This window comes from Leopardus geoffroyi, chromosome A2 (genome assembly GCF_018350155.1).
Source record: "Leopardus geoffroyi isolate Oge1 chromosome A2, O.geoffroyi_Oge1_pat1.0, whole genome shotgun sequence".
Lineage (NCBI taxonomy): Eukaryota > Metazoa > Chordata > Mammalia > Carnivora > Felidae > Leopardus > Leopardus geoffroyi.
The window spans coordinates 108,652,236-108,674,898 of record NC_059331.1 but is presented as its reverse complement, the minus strand read 5'-3'; the positions used below and the strand labels follow the sequence as shown (position 1 = coordinate 108,674,898).

General features: G+C 35.1%; 1 protein-coding gene across 5 annotated transcripts in view; it reads left to right on the top strand.

The window, feature by feature from the left end:
• The window catches only part of AGMO (alkylglycerol monooxygenase), a 383,631-nt gene that overhangs the window by 121,660 nt on the left and 239,308 nt on the right, over positions 1-22,663 (top strand). The window lies entirely within an intron of this gene.

Sequence of the window (22,663 nt, the reverse complement as noted above, 5' to 3'; positions counted from 1 at the left end):
GTAAACCACACAATGAACAAATTTGACCTAATTTCTACATCCTTATTAGCTTTTTTTGTCTACTTATCAGCTATTGAGAAGTATCTTAGGCTTCCTCAGAATGTGGATTCATCTATTTATCCTTTAGTTCTATCATATTCTTTTTGCTTAAAACTTTTGAAGGTATGTTATTAGGTATATATAATTAGTACTCTTATAGTTTTCTTTCAGATTAATATGTTTTTCATTAAGAAATATTCCTCTTCATGTTAGAGTTGCTTTGTGTCTTTCTAGAATGAAACTGTCTAGCTCTTCTTCACGTTAAACTATGATGTTTTTGGCAGAGATTCAAGTACTGGGTGGTAACTCCCAACACTTATGTCACTCTCCAAGTGTTCCCAAAGTCCTTTCCTACTGACAAGATTCCACTGCACTTTTCCAGAGCCCATTATTAGGAACTGGGGATAGGATTCATGCAATAAAATGTTTTTTATTAAGAATCATTATCTCTTACATTTTTCTATTTTGTTGTCTTTTATATGTCACCATTTCCCTTTAAAGCAGTGAGGAGAGACTGCTGTAATTTAGAAATAATATTTTTGACCCCACAGTCCTATAATTATGTGGTAATAAATATTAGCTCTATAGCTCTTTCATTTCATTTTCACACCTAAAAACCTATAGCTGTGAGTGTTTCTTACTCATTACTCAGTCCTCATGGCCAACACACACTTAATTCTCACTTATTTTAACCTTAGGTGGTGCTTCAACCAATCATCATCACTTTCCTGTGGCAATAACAGGAGACTTTCCAGAAATTTTCTGTATATAATAGCAAAGACAGACAACTGTGAACCATAAATCCAAACTATAAAATTTTCTTATGAGATGGGAGGAATGGGAGGGCAGATAAAGAAAAATCCATCCCAGAATGTCTTACACTTTGATGCTAAAGATGTCAGCTAATTTTGATAAGTGTTTGAATTAGTATGGAACCAGAAGGAGAATTCCAGCCAAAATTAGGGCAATTTAGAAACTAATCTAATCTTACCCTGTCTGTGATATCCTGTTACTGATTTTCCTCTTAGTGGTAGGAAATGCTACAAGTCCTTTTTCCATGACGTTATATGATTTTATCCTTATCTATCTTGCTTTTAGTACTCTCCCTTCCTCTGCCCTACCATGGCATCAACTACATGCTGGGGGCTACTCAACCCCCATTTCTACTCCATCCTCTATTTTAAACTTTAGGAAATTAGAGTCAAACTGACACAAAACATCGTTACCTTTCTCATAGAACTTCAAACTGAAGTTGAGAGGTCTGTTAGGTTTCCTATAAAATGGGGATTTATCTATTTATCCCACATGACTGAAGCCCCCATACTTTAATGTGGAAAACTGAGTAATCCTTTAATACATGCACCCACAATTTATAATCACTTTCTAATTACTATTTGAGACTAATATTTCTATCTCAGAAATAACTAGTGACTCAAATCCTTCTGTGTCTGTGTTATTTCGGACTCACCATCTTCCCAAATTATGGCAACTGTTTGATTTGGTCACCCTGCTATCTCCCCTTGTCTTACTCATTTACCTCAACACACTAGAGTAATTTTCCAAAATAAACTCGTTCATGTCACCTTTTTGCTAAAAATCATCTACAGACTCTTGGTTGCCAGTATATAGTTTAAAATCCTTACCAAGGACATATTCCTTATAATCTGACTGCACTTTACAGTACCAGCCCTATTTCTAAATCTCTCATTGCCAATTCTGCCATATATATATATATATATATATATATATATATATATATATGTGTGTGTGTGTGTGTGTATATATATATATGCACACACATATGTATGTATGTATATATATATATATACATATATATACGTATATATATGTATATATATATATATTTTTTTTTCCCAACCATCTTTTATATGCTTGACTCCCTTACAGGGGGGAAACACCCTGGGTAGGCCTTCAGTATAGATGGAATGAAGGATTGCATGATGCATGAGAAGGAAATTCAATGTTTATTTACAGGACTCTTACTAAATTATGTTTGCAAGTGTTAACCCAAACCACCACAGCTTCTTATTTTCATCCTATGGAAGATGCTGAAAAAAAAAAAAAGATCATACTCTCTTTCAAATTTAAAGCATCTAAATTAGGGCAATATTTAAATCACCTGAAACTGTAGTTATGGGATACAGTGGAAAAACGTTGGATCAGGAGTCTGGAGATCTTAGTTCCACTATGAAATTCAGGAAAGTCACCTCATTTCTCAGTGACTAATTCCTTTCAGGTCTTATTTCTTGGGTCTTGTCAACTGTAGAATTCTTTGGACACAGACTGATCTTCACATCACCTATGTTTGTGTTAGATTCATTCTATCTTTCTGCACTCTCATTGGCTTCTTCCCTTTTTGGGCTCTGCCTCATCTTACTTTTGTTACTGTAAACTCTGCTATCACAAACATAAAAGGGCTTCTTATTTTGAGATGGCCCCTCTTTTTCATACTAATGACATATTGTTTTAATGTCTGTCATTTCTGCACAGCAAATAATTAAGTGAAATCTTGCATCTTTTCTTTGTGCAGATTTTTATATTGATTCTAATGAAAATGATGCATGAACAATTATGTGTCTAGCTTCATCAGCCTCAAAGCTGTATCACTCGCAGGTGCAATGTTTATTAGCTCATTTGTCTGACATAACACGATATAAAGTTACTGTGCAAGATTATGTTTCCAGTACCTATCCCAGATGATGAATGGCATGATAGATTAGGGTTCTAGGGCACCAAATTTAGGATAAAGCTGGTTATCTGGAGTGTATTTTTTTCATAAACCAAATCATTAACTTGAAGATAAAAGACACAGTCTTGATGAAGTCAAAATAATTGCTTAAGATCTGATCTGAAGTGATCTGAACAGCCTTTACTTTAATGTAAATAACAGACTCTCTGGCTGGCCCTGGAGTGAGAACAGGAACACGATCAGTGATGACAATACATGACATGGCTGGTGTCTGAGGTTCCCATCATTATGTGTGGTGTCCTGTTCAGTTCAGCAAATTCCACAGGATTTTGCACCCCATTGACTGTACTAGTGACAAGATCTGATATCTGTCAGCAGACAGGAAAGTCACAACCGTGTTGTGTGCATGTGCTGCACTCACTCTCCTGGTTTTTGTAAAGTGTATTGGCTGGTTTGCTTCAGTGATCGCTTTACAGTCTGACCCACAGTGAGATTGGGAAGGAAAAGCAGTTAAACATGTCTCCTATATTTCCAGTATATTTTCAGTGATACTTGAGAGATATGGTCCTTCTTTTCCAAGAATCACCCTTGGAGATTACCAAATCATATCTTCTCATTTTATGGACAAGGGAATTAAAGGCTGGTGGAATTAAATGACATGCTCAAGGTTATTTGTAAAATTAGGGAATGCGTTAGGTACACAAATTCAACTTTTCCTTATTCCTGGTCGAGGAATTTCCCACTCTTCCATGCTTATTTTCCAATTCAGACTGGAGCTATATTATATCGTTAAGTATGACTAAACTATTGGTGCAAACAGGCTTTATTTTTCTGTACCCAAGAATGGATGGTAGCTGGTCAAATATAGAGCATTTCTCTGGAGACTATATGTCTCTCTAATATGCACTGGGGAAAGGCACAAAGGTTCACCTTCTCATATTTTGGATTTCCTGCAAATAAGAAAAGTGTTTGGTTGCAGGGTGACCGAAAATAAAACAAATGTCCAGCATAGAAGTCTTTCTGAAATTTGGCTATAAGAACCACCAAGCATTATATGATTATTTATTTTTCTCTTATGTCTTAATTTACATTCTCATAATGATTCTCAAGTATTATAATGGAACAACAGCATCAAAACTCCTATTGGTGATATTGGGGAATCAGATTTAGTGTTCTGAGCTGAGTCTGACTTGTATTCAGGTTTTACACTACAGCTGTCAGGGAAGGAGGTCTCAGCAGTCTGTGGTTTTATGCTCTAGCATAAGCCTCTCTAACTCTGCACACAATTGAAAATGTTTAGGTCATGAAGCACCCTTCAATAAAGTTTGGAACATGGACAGGTCCATACACTCAGACAGTAATGTTTTCCTGGCTTATTCATAAAGCATTTTTATCTCTATAATATGCAGCTAAACAGCAACAAGAAATAGACAAGTGTATTTTAGGACTGAATCATGCCTTAGAAGTGTAAAGAATCTCCTTTTCTCTGTTGGCCTTCTTGCCCTAACCTGAGGGCAGCAACATCAGTTAGAACTGTTTTAACAGTTTAAAGGTATGTAGACGAATAATTTCAAACTTTGAAGTGTTACACAGAAATTTTAGAGAAACAAAGCTTTAGGTCATCATTTATAAAAACATGTCTTTACATTCCATTCATGATAATTCCTACCTTTCACCACAGTTACAAGCACGGGCTTCAGGTTAAAATTCTGATTAAATAAATGTATGTTATTTTTAAAAAGATAGTGACAGTGGAAGAATGGGTAAACAACGTAAAACAATTAGTTTAAATCTGTAACCTGTAGGCATAGTTGCCTTTTCACTCTTTAGACTTTTGACTTAAAAATAGAAAATTGACTGAATCATTCTATTGCTTTCCTGTATGAGAAAGCCTATCTCATAGCAATGATTCTGCAGAGGCACAACATTAGAAACAAATGGAAGCATTACTTTTGAGTGTGTGGAATATCAGGACGATACTTTCGCTTGTGATAATTAATCAATTTGGAGTGCCAAATTTGTTACCAAATTTGGAATCCAAAAAGGTAAAGAACTTAATTTTTACTGGCTCACTGAGCATTGGGGAATGGTTTGTACTTGGTGTTTTAGACATAAGCTACATAAAAATATTAGGTAGCCCACAAGAATTGCCTTATTTTTTTTCTTTCAAAGTTTGTAAACTAAACTAAACAAACAAACAAAAAACCTTTTTTTTAAATTCTTCTGGAAAATATATAATATTTTCATGTTTCCCTGCCCCATGCTCTCATTCTTTTACATTAATTGTATGCTGCTTTCCTAAACATAGTTGCACCTGGAAACATGGTAGATTTATACAAGACCCAGTGAATGTATATGTGACAGTTATTTGATGAAGACATATGCATTGTCTATGGGACAAATTCTATAATCCAATTCAGTTACCTGTTTCACTGGTATCCAGTTACTGAAATTAAGATAAACTTTCTTATTTATATACTGCTAGATGTTGTCTTTTTTCTTTAGTGCTTTATTTCAAAGTTTCATTCTTTCCTTTAATCTGAGGGTATCAATTTTGTTTAGCACATTTAGCAGTTTTGAGAACTTGTCTTTTTTTTTTTTTAATAAAAAGGCATTTTCTGGAATGAATGTTTATTGACAGAATAATGATTTTCCTGCTCAGTGAAAAATAAAATCACTCCCAGATTATTAGGGTGGGAGGGTGTCCTCTGTATAGGTATCCCTTCAGGTAAGAAGTAGATCATAGGCGTTAAGTGGTAGTCTCTAGACTCTGAATGTAGGAGTTCAAATTCCAGCTCAACCGGCAAGGTACTTTAACTGTCCCTACTTCCATTCCCTCATCCATAATATTGAGTCGGTGACTATAAAGTTAGCTTTGAAAAGCTATTTTTAGAATTAAATTCCATGGGGCGCCTGGGTGGCGCAGTCGGTTAAGCGTCCGACTTCAGCCAGGTCACGATCTCACGGTCCGTGAGTTCGAGCCCCGCGTCAGGCTCTGGGCTGACGGCTCCGAGCCTGGAGGCTGTTTCCGATTCTGTGTCTCCCTCTCTCTCTGCCCCTCCCCCGTTCATGCTCTGTCTCTCTCTGTCCCAAAAATAAATAAACGTTGAAAAAAAAAATTAAAAAATAAAAAAAGAATTAAATTCCATGACATGTAAAGTACTTCAAAGGGTACAAATTCCACCCATTTTGTTTTATACGTGTTTCACAATATTTGGAGATGTGTTTCAAATGTTTTAAAGTCCAACAGACACAACTTTATCAGCAACTTTCAAAGCTTGATAAAAGGAAAAAGGGTTCTTTGGCTATTTCACACTTTACCTAGTCTTGGAGACAGAAAGACCTCTTCACAAAAGAGAAAAGAAGGGGGCATCTGGATGGCTCAGTCAGTTAAGCGTCCGACTTCAGCTCAGGTCATGAGCTTGTGGTTCATGGGTTCGAGCCCTGCATCGGGGTCTGTGCTGACAGCTTGGAGCCTGGAACCTGCGTCAGATTCCAGGTCTCCTTCTCTCTCTGCCCCTTCCCCACTTGTGCTCTCTCTCTCAAAAATAAATAAACTTCAAAAAAAAAAAATTAAAAAAAGAGAAAAGAAGGATAAAACCACCACTGCTACAAATCCAGGTTTGTATGTTTCCCAATTGTGAAGAGACTATAATTTGAAGTAGAGAGCTATAGAGATAATAACTGACTTTATACCCAGGGGAAGATGAAGGCAAGACAGCAGTCTCCCTTATCCATGTCTTGATCCCTTAGAACTTCTTGTCACGTAAACACACGTTGGTGTATAAAGAAGCGTTCCATGGAAAGAATATCTTCAGGGACCGAATTTTTCACGGGTGTTGTAGTTTACTACTTTCAGTAAAATGTCAAGAATGATATAATCCATATGTGGATTAATGTAACCTCACAGAAATCTTTGAAATCCGAGATGCTGTTTTGGAAAACTGTTACCTTGGTTTCCACAATTCTTTCTTCCTATCATCTGCTTATTCAAACAGCAATTATTTTTGATAGTTGAGGTCATCCTTCATTCCTTAAGGAGAAAGGCAAACCCAAAGTGAAATTAGATTTCTACTTCAAAATGTATTACCACTTTGTACGTACTTGTATCAATAAACTTCTACTTCAAGTGACACTCTTTTGTTTATTCGCCCAGAAGTTTTGCATGAGTCCAATTTGAATCACATTCAATTTTTCACTTACCTTGGTTATTAAACACTAGTTCATTGCTAATGCTCTATTATGTGATGATGATTTGGAAGCATTTCTTCCACAGTGTTTGAAAATTTAGGCACCCATGAAAAATGCAACCATTTTAATTACTACTCATTGAAGTCCTCTTTAAATTCTGCCCCTTGAATCATTTTACTTTTTATTTTTTACCCCTCACCCCTGTGTCTAGCTGAGTAATATTAGAAATTCTAAATAAGGTGGAAAGGCATTATTAGATTTACATTTAATAAATCTAAATTCTTTCTTGGTAAGTATAGTATAATTGTAGATTTACAGATTCTTGATATTTTACATTGAAGGAAATTGGGTTTGGCCACGTTAATGAAATACCTAACAAACGTAAAGAGTTCACTGTGAAGCTGTAAAGATAGAATGGTAGATTTCCTGTTGCTTAGTCTCCTATTCATGTTTATTCTAAATGTACGGTCACACGTGACTTTTAGGTCTACCCTTAATCATATTGAATGTGCCTAATTATTTTATGAAAGAATTCATTCATAAAAAGATGAAATATTTTGATTTGATAATATATTTTTACAGCGTGAAAACATTCATGTTTTTTGACATATGCGAAGGCAAGGCCGATACCACCATGACAAAGTCCCTTTAAATGTGTCAAGAAATACAGTCACATTTGAATTATTAAAGTATCAAACAAATACATTTTTCAGAATAAAAATATTTTTAATACAATCATGACATCGGGTTCTCACTGTGATTTTACAATAGGACTGTGTGACCTTTCTCAAGTCAGCACCATATTTTACTTTGTTGTGTATAAAATTGAGTGATTGGGGCACCTGCATGGCTCAGTTGGTTGAGCATCCAACTCTTGATTTCAGTCATATTTCATAGTTCAGGTCATATCTCATAGTTCATCAGATCAAGCCCTGCGTCGGGGATGACAGTACAGAACCTGTTTGGGATTCTCTCTCTCCCTCTCTCTCTCTGCGCCTCCCTGCTTGCTCTCTCTCTCTCTCTCTCCCAAAAATAAATAAACATTTTTTTTAATAAAATAAGGGGTGCTTGGATGGTTCAGTCAGTTAAGCATCCAACTTCGGCTAAGGTCATGATCTTGTGGTTCATGTGTTTGAGCCCTATCAGAGCCTGCTGGTATCTGTCTTCCTCTCTCTGTTCCTCCCCGCACCCCCGACCTGTCTTGCTCTCTCTAAAAAATAAATAAATGTTAAAAAATAATAAAATAAATAAAATAAAGTTGAGGGTTTAGAGTGGGTGACATCTAACGTTTCTTTCATTTCTAAAATATTATGATTTTAGAGTGTTTCAGTGTGTTAGAAAGGACCACCCATATTTAGTTCTGTATTTTCATTTCACAGAGGGAAAATGGGTTACAATAATTTGCTAATTGCATACATCTGAATTTAGGCACAGATCCTTCCTGTTAGGAAACACATTTCCATTCAGCTTTTTGAAAATGTTTTTGGGTTTTGGGATGTATACTAAATTATTCTTCATAATGAATTAATGAGAAAGTTGACCATAGTATGAGATTTTTTGACACTATGATCATTGTTGACATTAATGTGTTTTCTCTGAGCCAGAACTTCACCCCAAAAGGCTGATGATGGCTTATAGCACTGACTAGTAGTGTTAGGGTATTTGAGATTTACTTAAGTTTAGAGATTTGAGTGGTCATAATCCTCAACCTCAAAGAGCTGAAAATCTTGTGCAAGCTGCTAAAATTCAATCCATCTTTCAAAAACTTTTCATCAAAACTTGTAGACTCCAGCATTTTGAATAACTAGATCACTCAGAATTAGGCTCTTATTTATTGTTAGGATTCTTCGTACTACAAAATTACTTGTTTTTATATTCTAGCCTCTGGGCAGCCAAGTCACCCTGCTAATCAGTCTATACTTCCAGAACTTCCAAAAGTGCAAACTGAACTGCTTCTTTTCCTCCTCAGAGATTTGCTGTCCCATTTGTTTTTAGGCTTTTTGAAAGAAAAAAAAAATCTTGGCTTTACATAAGAGCTGCGCCTTGTGAAAGTTTTGGAAATTTTAAATTGCAGTCAAGATCCCTACTTGCAGGTGAAACATTATCTGGTCATCTTGTCATTAGTGCTGACAGTTTTGGCTGAGGTTGAAGTTAAGAAAAATGCTGGAATGAACCTGGAAATAGTCATATGTTCCTCATCCATCACCTCATTAATCACAAAGTTAACATTGTCTCTGAAACAATGCTGCTTTATTGTGGGGTAATCCTCATTTATACTTAGAGCTACTAAACAATATTCAAAAGTCCAGATTCTTCTCCATGCCCTGCCAAGTATGGCAGAGAAATGACAATCATGACATTATTCATTGATAATTAAAGCAGAAAGACGGATACTGGACAATGATCTCATTCTTATAGTTATACAGAATGGAATATGCTTGTAAGAGGTTCCATGTAGACCCATAAATATTATTTTGCCTTTTATTTTTTTTTTTTACTATTTGCATCACGGTTTATTGCTAGCTATACAGTGAAGTCAGAAAATATTAAATTTAAAGCTCTGGACTTTCAGTGTATTATCTCTGTTTACTAATGGCCATGACATTTAATATCTCATGTCTAGCTTGCAAAGTTGTGAGATCATACTAGTGTGTGATATCAATACAAAGAATTATGAAGGAAATGGAGAAATGATAATGATGACAATTGGGTACAATTCTGATTTATGTGCACACTATTCTAGAGGTATAAATAAACCACTTAGGGAAATGTGTTCATCATAATGTGTTGGAGTTGCAATATATCATTAAATCCAGAGAGAAAATTTATCTCCATGAGTACTTAATTTTTACTCACAGGCAGCCAATTGTCCCAGAGGGCCCTAGTTATTTTTTTAAATATATAATTTAGGTCTAAGATTATGGATATATTTAATTATTCATAAAAACTATACATGACATACTATAGAGAAAAAAGAAATGTGTTGTTATACATTCACTCCCCACAAAGAAATATTTGTATCTATGGACATTTTAAAAAAGGGTGTGAAATTTGGCTCATTTTTTTCAAGCTCTTTAAGCATATGAGAGTAAATGTTTATATTCCTGTAGTTTGCTGTCCTTGAGAATTAAAAAAATAAAAAACAATTATGAAAAAAAATAGCAAAGTCTTTAAGTGACCTAAGATCATACACAGTTTAATTTTGGAATTACTTGGGTTTGAGAAGAAAAGCTCCACTTAGATCACATGAGACTATTCTGGACTTTTTCCATCTTTAATTTACTATGACTTTACATTGAGATTCAATTTGTGAAAGTCAATCTATTAAGATTCTAATTATTGATACCCATATTTGTAAAATTTTAGAAATAGGTTGAATCTATTATTTCCTTTTGTTTAAAAAAATAATTAACACATGTAATAAGTAAAATGAAAAAAAAATGTTGAAAAAACTGAACTTGTAATACTGTAATATGACTATGTTGACTATACAATACAAAGAATTGTAGACTTTTAATATTGTCTTCAACATTAAAATTGAAGAAAATTGTCTTCAATTTTCTTTCTATTTACTGTTCAGAGATGTTCCATATAGGTTCTGTTTCCAAAGCTCTACAAGAACTCTTCTTATGAACGTTAAATGTAATCCCCTAACAATTAAATAAATTAGCATATTTCCAGACCTTATTTTATTTTACCTTTTTACATGCTATTCCATCTTTCTTGAATGTCTGCCTTCTATTTCATGATACCTCTTCTGATTCTCTACATGTTGACCATCCTTTCTCGGTCATTCACCCATTCCTCTTTTTTAGCTTAGACCTTAACTATGGTTTCCACTAGGTGTTTGTGGAAAACCTATAAATCAGTTATTCCCAAATGAGATCATCTGTTCTTTTGGTTTTCTCTAGATACCCTTTCAAGTATGGTGGACATGGCAGTCGTCCAGATCCTCACCTGACCTTGCTCTTCTGAAATCCAGGTTTCTATTTCCAACTGTATCTACTAGGTATTTCTTCCTGGATACCCCCTGGTTTGTTCAAAATTAACCTGTGTTAAGATGAAATTCTATCCCATCCTGGCTTTCCTCATGTGTTCTGTAATTCCTTTAATGATACCACTCTCTCAAAGCTATCTCGTAAGCATCTAATAATGAGCATTGACTCTTTTCACTAATTCCCTTTCACATTCATCCAGTCACAAAATCCTGTCAATTTACTACAATGATGATCTTGAGTTTCCCCATTCCTTTTCATTCCTACTGCCCTATTCAGAGTCCATTTCTTGCCATAAAACATGAGGAGCTCAGTTCAAGGGTACATAATCAGTAAGTGTCTCAGAAGGTGACCAAACTCCTGTGAGTCTCTGACTCTTAATTATTTAGTCAGATAATGAATAGTGTAATCCATTCATTTATTTTGTTAAAATTAGTTTTGTGTTGCTGTTGTCTTTACATATGCCTTTACTTGATTAATAATTGAGTTAGACATTATAGATAAAATTTTAACTGATTGTCCTCAGCTATCATAAATGAAGATAATGTGATATCAATTTATTATTTTACCATAAGTTCAATCTCCCTAGTTTTTTACAAGAAAATTTAACTATGCGTTCATATATGAGATTTTCAAACCAGTCTTCATATAGATACAGCCAAAATCATAAGATATTAAAGTAGCTAATTAAAGGGGACTCGTAAAAGTTCTCATTGAGATGCAATGGAGAATAAAGTTGAAGAAAACGTAATTTTGCACAACAACTATAGTCCTGTTACTGCCAAGAGTACTTTCCAGAAACACAAAGAAGTTCCAGAGCTTTCGTGAGACTTGGGTCTAGGTCATCATGATTTTATGTTGTGGTAATTTATCAAAACAATCGAGTTATTATTCCTCATATTGTTACATGCAAAGAAAACCTGTAAGTTCCTACTTGAAAAGTTTAAGTATGTTCTGTGTTTACATTTACATAAATTGAGAAGAAAAAGAAAGCAGAAAGCAGCCTGTAATGCAAATGAAATTCTTAGTTTATTCAGGTATTGTGATATTTTATTGATTTAAAATTTGATATTGATATATCAACAAAGCAGCATTTTAGTGATTTTTTTTCCTCAATTCACAGTAATAGTACTGAGATATTAGAAAAAAAATTGAATATTAAAACCACTCACCTCTATCCATTTAACACAATCCACAAACCTGTATAAGCTTCAGGTAATATTTGACAAGCAAATCAAATATAACCTCCTGTCGATAAGAATTCACATAAATAATTACACATATACATATATTATTTATATAAGATGTATATAATTATATCTACATATGTAGTATGTAAATATATATATATGTATATGCTCAAAGATAATATGAGTTTACCCTTCTGAGGAACTTTCTTATCAAGTGTAGAATAAAATAACACACACACATATATAAATTATACATATATATAATTTGTATACATAAACACAAATCAAATATTGAATGCATATGTATAAATGTTATGTGTGTTTAATATGTATGTCATGCATGTACACATTATTATACAATTGACAACACTACACATTTTCCCTACAGTGAAATTGTTAGGCTATATAGGAAATTTCAAAAATGAATAAGTTTGCCTTTGAATATTCATAAAAATAATTCTTACATGGAAAATACATCCTTGGAGTGATCATTTTGATACCGATGTCTGTCATCATTCAGGGCAACAATAAAAATAAAAATAGAAGTATCCTTGTATAGCATCACCACTTACAAGAATGTTTACAAAGGGTTTAACAGTTAACAGTATTTTTACCATCACCATTTTGGATTAATGACTCTAGCCAGCACTTAAGTTCAGATTCTTCTTGATGAGTTAACCCAAAAGTATATGAGAATTTAATGAATTGCCCACTTTGTTCAGTCAGGAAGCGGGAGGAGAGCTGTTGTGAGCAGATCTGTTAGAACATCTTGTTAAGTGAGGCAGAGAAAGAATTACAAGTGAGAAACAGTCTAGTAGATGTGCTGAGGTCAACGGAGAAGCTGAGTTTGTGTGGGAGGTGATGGGGCTCTGCAGGGGTCAGAGGTGGGACACATCCTTTACCGAGCATCTCAGGGTCATACTGTAGTGAACGATGGACATTTTCCTAGAACAGGGACACATAAAATCTCTCTTGTAAAAAATTAAATATCTTTATCTTCAATTATGTTTTCTTAAAATTATAAAATTATGAATAAGACTTAGTGAATTCAAATATAGATTTATTTAACAAATCCCACACTGTCTCAGAAATAATATCCAAAACTACAGATACCTGTCATTTAATATGGTGCAAATGCCTTGTGTAAAATTCTGGATTCTCTATTTGCCTGGAAGAGCCATTACAGACACAGTGTTGGGGTGTAAATATTTTCAGGAATCCTGCTATTATTAAATTTCCATGCACTGTTGTGAAGTTTTATTCCTTTTGTATATATGTAAAATGTTTTTTTTTTTTTTAATTCTGTTTTTTGTTGTTTTGTCTGCTTGGAAAGGGAAGAGCACTTACAGTGCCTTCAATTAAATCAAGTTTATTTAAGAAACACCTATGGTCAAACAAGTAAAAATACTGTAACTATTTATATCATCAGGACAGATGCTGTAGCTGCCATGAATTAAGCCTAATGTGTCTGGCCAAGTTTGTCTCCAACACAATTCCCATGCTTTTAGGCCTTTAACATTCCCTAAATGTACCTTTTGCTGCTCACTGTGTTCCACATGTCCACATGAAATTGTGGAGCCATAGTAAATCCAATCCATCTATTAGGCAAGTAGGAATACAACATTTCATTGTTGTCTGGATCATGCTTTCCGTGTAAAATCCCCCGAGAGACTATTACATTGAATAGGATTTATATTCATCCACCTTTTGTTATGTTTTTTTTTTTTTTTAATTTTAGTAGGACTATAAACTGTATTGTCCATATTTGAAAATATAACAGTATTTAAGAATCAACAGACGGAGCGCCTGGGTGGCTCAGTGAGTTGAGCATCCGACTTCAGCTCAGGTCATGATCTCACAGTTTGTGGGTTCCAGCCCCACATTGGACTCTGTGCTGACAGCTCAAAGCCTGGAGCCTCCTTCAGATTCTGTGTCTCCCTCTCTCTCTGCTCCTCCCCCAACTCTCGCTCTGTCTCTCTCTCTCAAAAATAAATAGACTTTCAAAATATTTTAAATTAGAAAAAAAAAAAAAAGAATCAACAGATTCATGCCATTAAATACAATTGTATACCTCTACTTTGTACATATCTTGCCAGATCATTAATGATCATTGTCCTCCTTTCCGTTTCCTAGTTAATTTTATCTACCACTATTTACATATTAAAGACAGATTAGTCCATTTCGCAGATTAAAAATTGCATCACAAAGAGTTCAGTAGCAGAGCAGGAATTTAAAGTCAAGCAGTTTAGTTGTAAAGTCTGCATTCTTAAATTATTCTATATAGCCTCTCTATTTTTACTACTTTGGGTAATTTCCTTAAACTCTCTCAGTCTTTCTTCATCTGTAAAATGGGACTACGTGGGGACACCTGGCTGGTTCAATCAGTTAAGTGTTCGACTTCGGCTCTGGGCATGATCTCGTGGTTCATAAGTTCGAGCCCCGTGTCAGGCTCTGTGCTTACAACTCAAAGCCTGGAGCCTGCTTCACATACTGTGTGTCCCTCTCTCTTTGCCCCTCCCCTACTCATGCTCCCTCTCTCTGTCTCTGTATCTGTCTCTCTCACTCAAAAATAATAAAAGAAAATTAAAAATAAGAAAAGAAGAGAAAGGAAAGGAAAAGAAAAGAAAAGAAAAGAGAGAAAGAAAATGGGACTATTCCTGATACCTAGTTCAGAGACTTGTGATGATTGGATGTTATAATAGCTGTAATATGCTTAGAGCAGTACTTGCCTTGGGTGTTAACTATTGTTTTTTCCATATGATTTTCCCTTCTGACCTTTTATTTCTTCAGAAGCACTATGCCTTTGCCCTAATCAGAACTTTGCATGTAAGGTGGAGCTCTCCCTACCCCTCACCCCCAGCCCCGCCATCTCCAATCAGTCTGTGTACTGATAATGTCAGTTCAAAGGTAGCTTTCTCAGGGGACCTTTCCTGACCCTCACTAGGTGAGCACTCCTATCCCTCTGCCTTGGCTCCATAGGAAATAGAGCCTGAGGCAAAAACATATGCTTTTTCACTTTGGCTGGACATTTTCCCGGGAAGTACAATCCTAGGGAAGTGGGAGTGAGGAAAATGAAAGCCAGGCATTAAAGAAAGAGATAGTAAATGCTAAGGAGTACATTGCTCAGCTGGCCCCAGTTTCTTGACAAGCTAATTGCTCCTTCCCCCACTGCAACTTCCAAGAGCTCTGATAAGCTCCCTGAGCTGTCCATCAGGGTTAGGAAGGGAAAAGAATTTATTCTGCTGGCTCTTGTTTCCCATTAGTCAAGGGTGCTCCACGAGGCTTTAACTCCTCCACACTTTTGTGCGCATGTCTGGATGCCAAGTGGATCTGCCGCGGCTCTTGCTTTAAAGGCAACATCAAATTCACATGGTGGAAGATCAGAGGTATTTTGCAAAACCTGGAGGTAAGACACAGTTCATCCATGCCCTTGAGTCACATGACAACTGAAAAGGCCACCAGCGCTGTCCCTGATTGTGTTAGGGCCCTATAGGTGTTTGGCGGTAGCCGCAGTTTGGCCTCAGGAATTCGGGAGGAGCACAGATAGGATATCACAGAATATAAAGAAAGCCTTGGGTGGAAACTGAGTGAGAAGGTCCAAAATTCAAGCCACTATGCCCTATTGTCCACTTTTGTAAATTCATGTCTCTGAATTTACAGTGTTTATCATAGTTTAAAATTGCGTATTTATTTAGGAGATTATTTACATTAATTATTGTCTCCTCCAATAAACTGAAAGAGTCCTTAAGAGTAAGAACGTTGCAAAAGTTTCAGATTACCTAGATTTGAATCCTGGCCCCACCAATTACTAAATCTGTGTTTTTGGGCAAATTACTTCACTTCTTTGTGCCCCATTTCTGCACTTGTACATCAGGATAAAGATGGAAGTGCTACAAATATTAAAAGAGACAAGATCAATAACTATTGGCTCTTGTCATAACCATCATCATTATCATTGCACCTGCAGTAATTAGCACAGTGCCTACAGAATAGGGTCTGGAATAATAGAGCATGAGATCAGAGAGGACTGACATGCAGTCTTTTCCACTCCCTGTTGTACCTCCAACTCATAAAGGAAAATTATAGCCAGACTGGGTGTTTCTGTATGTTCAGTTTCATTAGGTAAATGAGAGAATAAATGCCAATGAGTCTGTTCCATTTGTGTTCTTGCAAGTGTATCTTATACTGACTTAGAGGTTTTACAGTAGTCCAGACTAATTTTTACAACAAACCATTAATTTTTCATTATAGTCGTTTTGCTTGCACTCTAGGATACATCCTTAAGTAAAAAAGATAAAACAATATTGGCAGCATAGATTAGCTCCCAAATATGTGAGACTGAGTAATTCCTGTGCTAAAAATGAATGCTTTGGAGCAAATTATAAAGCTTAGTGTTACTAAGTCCCCTCTTTGAATTAAAAAGATGGAAAACTTTTGTCTGTCTTGAATAGATACTTAGACAAATTGAAGTGTGGTATTTTCCAACATTAATTTATGCCTCAATAACATCAAATTACTGCTATTTAATCTAGTACTAAGCCATGTAGTTAAGTTTTTTAGATAAACCATTGTGCCCTTTATTGATTATGACTTCTCCACAAGCATTTAAATCATGGTGAGAGGCTTACATTTCACACATAGATTCTTTTCTGTCATGCTGTTGAGCACTTCATCACCAAATGACGGGTACTCGCGAAAAAAGGCCCCTGACTGAATCAAATTGAATATTGCCAAGAACCTAACAAAGGATCCAGTCCAAAAAGATAGTGTAACTACAGATCTTGGAAATGGTTTTTTATAGTGCCATTTTTTAGCTGGGAAATCTTTGCACGTTTATTTTATTCTTTGAAACGCAACTTACTCTTTTGTAAAATAAGGTCACCGCCATTAATCCCATGGTGGTATTTTGACTTTTAAATAAAATATTTTACCTACGTGGCATCAGATCCAACATACCAACCTCTAATTGATAGGAGAATATTCATGTCCTTATTCTGATTTAATATCCAAAGCAGTGTTTTTTTGTTTGTTTCTGTAAAGCAGTGGTGAAAACAGAAGGGAAAGACACCTCAAGAACAGGGAGCAGTATAGGTTAGGTTAGTCCTAGTGGGCCCATGCCTAGTAGATTTGGCTCACAAAGGCATGTACTCAACCCATCAAAATGAGAGATGTGAAGTGAATGGATTAAAAAAGATATTGTACAAATACACAATGGAATACTATTCAGCCATGAGAATGGAAGATATCCTCGTTTATGACAACATGGTTGGACCTTGAGAAAATTAAGGTAAGCAAAATAAAACAAAGAAAGACAAGTACTGTCTGATATCACTGATAGGTAGAATCTAAAAAAGTTCAACCTGTAAAATAGAGAATGAAATGATGGTTACCAGGGGATGGAGATTGGTGAGGGGAGTAAGAGTGATAATATACTTGTAATAAGGGTAGAAACTTGTAACGAGAAGTAAATAAGCCACAGAGATCTAATGCACAGTATAATGAATAAGGAAATTAATATTGTATTATAATTATGTAATGGATAAATATTGCTACGTTAACAATGGTATTACAATATGTAAACATCAAAGAAGCATGCTGTACACTTTAACTTATACAAAGTTACCTGTTAAATTTATTCCCCAAGAAACTCAAAAGTTAAGACAGTTTTTCACAATACAGCAAAAGGCAATGTTTCCTGAGCTACTTTATCTAATTATATATAAAAAAAAAGGCATGACATGGGGTGCCTGGGTGGCTCAATCAGTTAGGCACCTGACTTTGGCCCAGGTCAGGATCTCACGATTAGTGAGTTTGAGCCCTGTGTTGGGCTCTGTGCTGAGAGCCCAGAGCCTGGAGCCTGCTTTGAATTCTGTGTCTCCCTCTCTCTCTGCCCCTCCCTAGCTTATGCTTGCTCTCTCTCTCTCTCTCTCTCTCTCTCTGTCAGAAATAAATAAACTTAAAAAAAAATAAAATAAAAAGACATGACGATGTGGACTCAGTGATGTGGAAAACAGTCCTTTGACTTCTGGTCTGTGCTTGAAATTTGCAAAAACATAGGGCACTACTTCTTGCCAAAGTTGCCTCATTTTATGATAGTGATTACAAAATGTTGAGTTGTTTTTTTTTGTTGTTGTTTTTTTGTTTTGTTTTGTTTTTGTTTTTCCTATTTAGGTGCTTTTGTCCTAGGGATCAACAAGTTCCATAGTTGATTCTTTTGGGTTAGTCTTTAGTATTTGTTCTTTTGTAATCATATGTGATGACTCTCTTTTTTATTATTATTCTTTTCAAATGTATTTATTTTAAGAGAGAGATAGAGGGAAAGAGAGAGGGAGGGACAGAGAGAGAATCCCAAACAGGCTCTGTACTGTCAATGCAGAGCCTGACTTCGGGCATGAGATCATGACCTGAGCCAAAATAAAGAATTGGATGCTTAATTGACAGAGCCACCCAGGCATTCCATTTGGTGATTCTTTTTCAAGAAAAAAGTCTGTGATTATAAATACGACTCAATGCACAATACTTACAATTAGTCTCTTGTCTACAATCAGTACCACCGTCTGATAATGATACAATCAATACCACCATCTGAGACCACCATGAATCTCACTTTCATTTTCTAGGTCCATTTCTCTGAATGATTTTATATTTGAAGACATTCACCTTACATTAATCAACATTTTTGAGACTTTGTTGGCCAGTATATTTCATGGGTTGTTGAGGAAGTACAGTAATAGAGAAACTACCAGAGGAATTAAGTAATTCACAAACATTGGTATGACTTACCTGCTTAAAAAAATTTTACAAGGATTTTTTTTTAATTTCCTGAAGTACCATGTCACATGCAGCACATTAGATATTAATTTGGCCTAAAAGGATTAGCCGAAGCTATATTTTAAGCTGTAGAATTATTTTAATATTTAAAAGACCATCATTGGCCAAGTTCATAATTTATTTAAGGCAAGTGATCAAGTAGGTCTGACTAAGATTACATGTTTTTATGGAGGGAGGAGCAGAAAGCCTCTGGTAAACTCCAGTTTCCATTCCAGTTCAGTCACAACAATGTACAAATATGAACTCTAATGGGTCTACGTTTATCTCAGTTTTGCTTGAAGAACCTATGAAGAAGGCCTTCAGTAAGTGACTGGGATTGTATCTTTTCTTCTTCAAGCAACAAGCAGAAAGGTTAAGGAATCCCCTTCACTATTATTGGAGCATATTTTTGAAAGAAATTAGTCAACAGTTTTCTCATGGCTCATTATGCCAAATTGTGCTCTAAAATTCAGTCAGCTCTGCTGAAATACTCTGTGGATGATTTTTTAATCTTGCATCAAAGAGTTCATCCAGACTTAGAACTAAAAACATTCAAATGCAACTTCAAGGCATTTCTTCCATTGTTACAGCCACAATTATTTGAAATGGTCATAATATTCCTATACCTGAACATTCAAAGTATAGTTTCTCCATTACTTTAACATTTCTGTATCCTTTAGACAAATGCAGTTATTCTTGTTTTCCCAAATGTTTCTTTAGTTTGTGTCTTAACTGCTCAGTTTTTTTTCTTCTCATCTAGAATATCTTCCTTCCCTCTCTTCTTGAACCTATTATGTACTCAAGAAAAGCTTATTAATGCTTGTTTTCAAAATAAATAGAGTTAAAATAAAATCCTAAGGACAACCCAATTTATTATTATTATTATTAGTGTGTATGTGTGTGTGTGTGTGTGTGTGTGTGTGTGTGTGTATTGCCAGTAGGAGTAGTGTAGAAGGTAGGTAGTGGAGAGACAGCTCTGTTCTTTGCCTTCAAGCAAGTATAAGTGAGGTGAATACAGTTCAATTTACTGGACTACACTAGGAAAAAGAGATAAGTAAATATAAAGTAGGAGTATGTAATTTGCTAGTAGTGAACAAATTTCTTCTGTTCTCATTGCTTCTAAGATGCCTCCTATTTGGGTCATGTCCATTCCTTCTACTTAGAAAAAAAAGAGTGCCCCTACTTGCAATCTAGTCTTTTGTATTTATTCTCTTTGTATATTTTAAACAGTCCCTGTATAGTGTTAAATAATTTCATCCCTAACAGGCACACCAAAATTGTATCCGGCAATTCAGAAGTAAAGGACAATGGAATGTTCTTCCTTTTTATATCTTATTCCAATTATCTAACTCCTAGTAGTCTGACACTCCAGATGTTTGCATCCAGTTAATTTCATTCACATCCTGTAGTAAAACTCTGTGAAAGTGGACCTTTTCAGGGAATCTGACAGCCTATCATCCTGCAATTTATGCCTGCTGCATTCTACCCTCTAGGAAATTTGGCTCAGTGAGTGTTAGAAGATGCCTTTGGAGGAGATAGAATTAAGTACAGTTTGTAAAGTAATTCATTTTTTTTCTTTTCTCCCTATTTTGCATGGACTCCTTTATAAATCACTATCATTCTGTTACATTGATTGGATATGTAAAATGTTCATATAGATCACCTTGGCCAATCACATGATACAGCTTAATTTCTCCTTGTACCTGTGATAGAGTTCTAGAATGAGAAATGTATAGTATTTAGCGGTTAGGGAACCACAAAGTAAGATAATGTTGGTAAAAATCTATAGTTCCTGTATTGTCATGCAATTCACGTAACTGTGATTTAGCTATGCCTGTTAATTTTTATGTTTAGTGTCCAGTAGTCAAGACATACCATTCTGCTAAAAGAAGTAGGGTTTTAAGTTATCACTTTGTATATTTTAGCACTTAATCAGATATTTTAATTTGTAGAACTTTCCCAGTGAGAGTGTACCATAGAAAGAAAAATATCTATGACATTAGTAGGATTGATTTTCCAGCAGACTAATAATCTTGAAGGTTTACCTTTGATGGAACAATTGTATAAAACATTTGTTTCATTTTTACAGTCTTGAAACCTCCCATCTTTTTCAGAACATCAAATAAATTAGAAAAGAATAATTTCATTTGACAAAAATTTTATAATACATCAATGTCGACTAATATTTATTGAGTTTACGTAGCTCAATAAATAGTGAAAAGAATAATTTAGGGTACTGGGGAATACGTGCAATGAAATTAGCTTTCTGATATTCTCTAAAACTTACCTTACTTAGAAATTCTATGTTGATGTCGGTGATAAAATTGATCTACAGTATCATACATATTTTGTGTCTTGTTTTTGCATTAGAAAACTTTTTACCTTTTCCAAGTAGGATTCTTTTGAGTCCAACTTAATGTCACTCAGCCTTAAGTTTGTGGACCTGTGGTCATTTGCAGAACTATTGTGAATTATTTGAAACATTTGTGGTGCATAAATAAGGGAAAAGTCTTATTTCATTTTTTTTCAGTGTTTGTAATATTTGTCTATCATGACATTGAATCTCTAGTCCTTTTGCCAAATATAACCACAAAACAATATTCTTATTTTCCTGGGAGTACTGGGAATTTGTACCACACTTCTTCAAGTAAATACATGTGTAAATATCTGAGTTTCTCAGCCCCCCAAAGACTCTGGTTTTCCTTTCTTGGCAAAGGAAGTGAATTCTAAGATCCTGAATCATTTACTGAGTATGCTTTCCTTCTGATATCCCAGAGGTCTGATCAACAAAGTGCCAAAAGACATGCTCATTCTCGAGAGACCAGCAGCCCAGGTCTCTCTGCAGGAGGATTTGATGAATGTTAATGAAAACCCCTACCGCTCAGATATAGACAAGTTAGAGCTCCAGCAAAATAGGCCCTCCGTGGCTATCCTAATATCGAAGTAAATCACCACGTCCTATAGCTTTTTACTGAAGCTCATTGTGCTTGACCTTGAGTGTAACCCATTATGGTTGTTATTACTATCTAGAGGTGGTAAAGATGAAGTTGTAACACTGAGAGGAAATATGAGTAATGCTGTTCCTCTACAACCTTTCTTTAACACGTATTCCAAGAACACAGGAAGTGGCAATCAAGATGTTTTTACAAAAATGGGGTTAAAATGGGATATTTATTGTTATCTTCAGATAAAAAGTTTTGAAAAACACTATGATGATCTCAAAAGTATATACCACTGTAATAATGAGACTGTAAATGGGGTAGCAGAAAATTCCAATTACTTTGAAGCAATGACTTTTTCTTTGATGGCCTATGCTTTAGCTGGACATGTCCCCTGATCTCTGGGTACTTAAACAACCTTCATTTCCATTGTTCAATAATAGGCCTTGTAGAGCAGGGACCACCTCTATCTTCTTCAACACTGGTTGTATAACACAATAGGCCTACAATATTACAAACCAATATATCACAATCTATATTAAATTGTAATGTCAATTACCTTAACTTTCTCACTCAGTTTAATTTCCAGTTCAGAAATTATAGTTTCTTTTTATTCCATATTTTATCTAAAATATTTTCTTATAGAACTTGTTTTTGTTCCAAATTTCTCCAGTTTCCTATAAAAGTTCCTAGTTATGTATGTTTGTTACTTTTTCACTAATACCTTATTTTTTTTTTTTTATTTTTTTTTTCAACGTTTATTTATTTTTGGGACAGAGAGAGACAGAG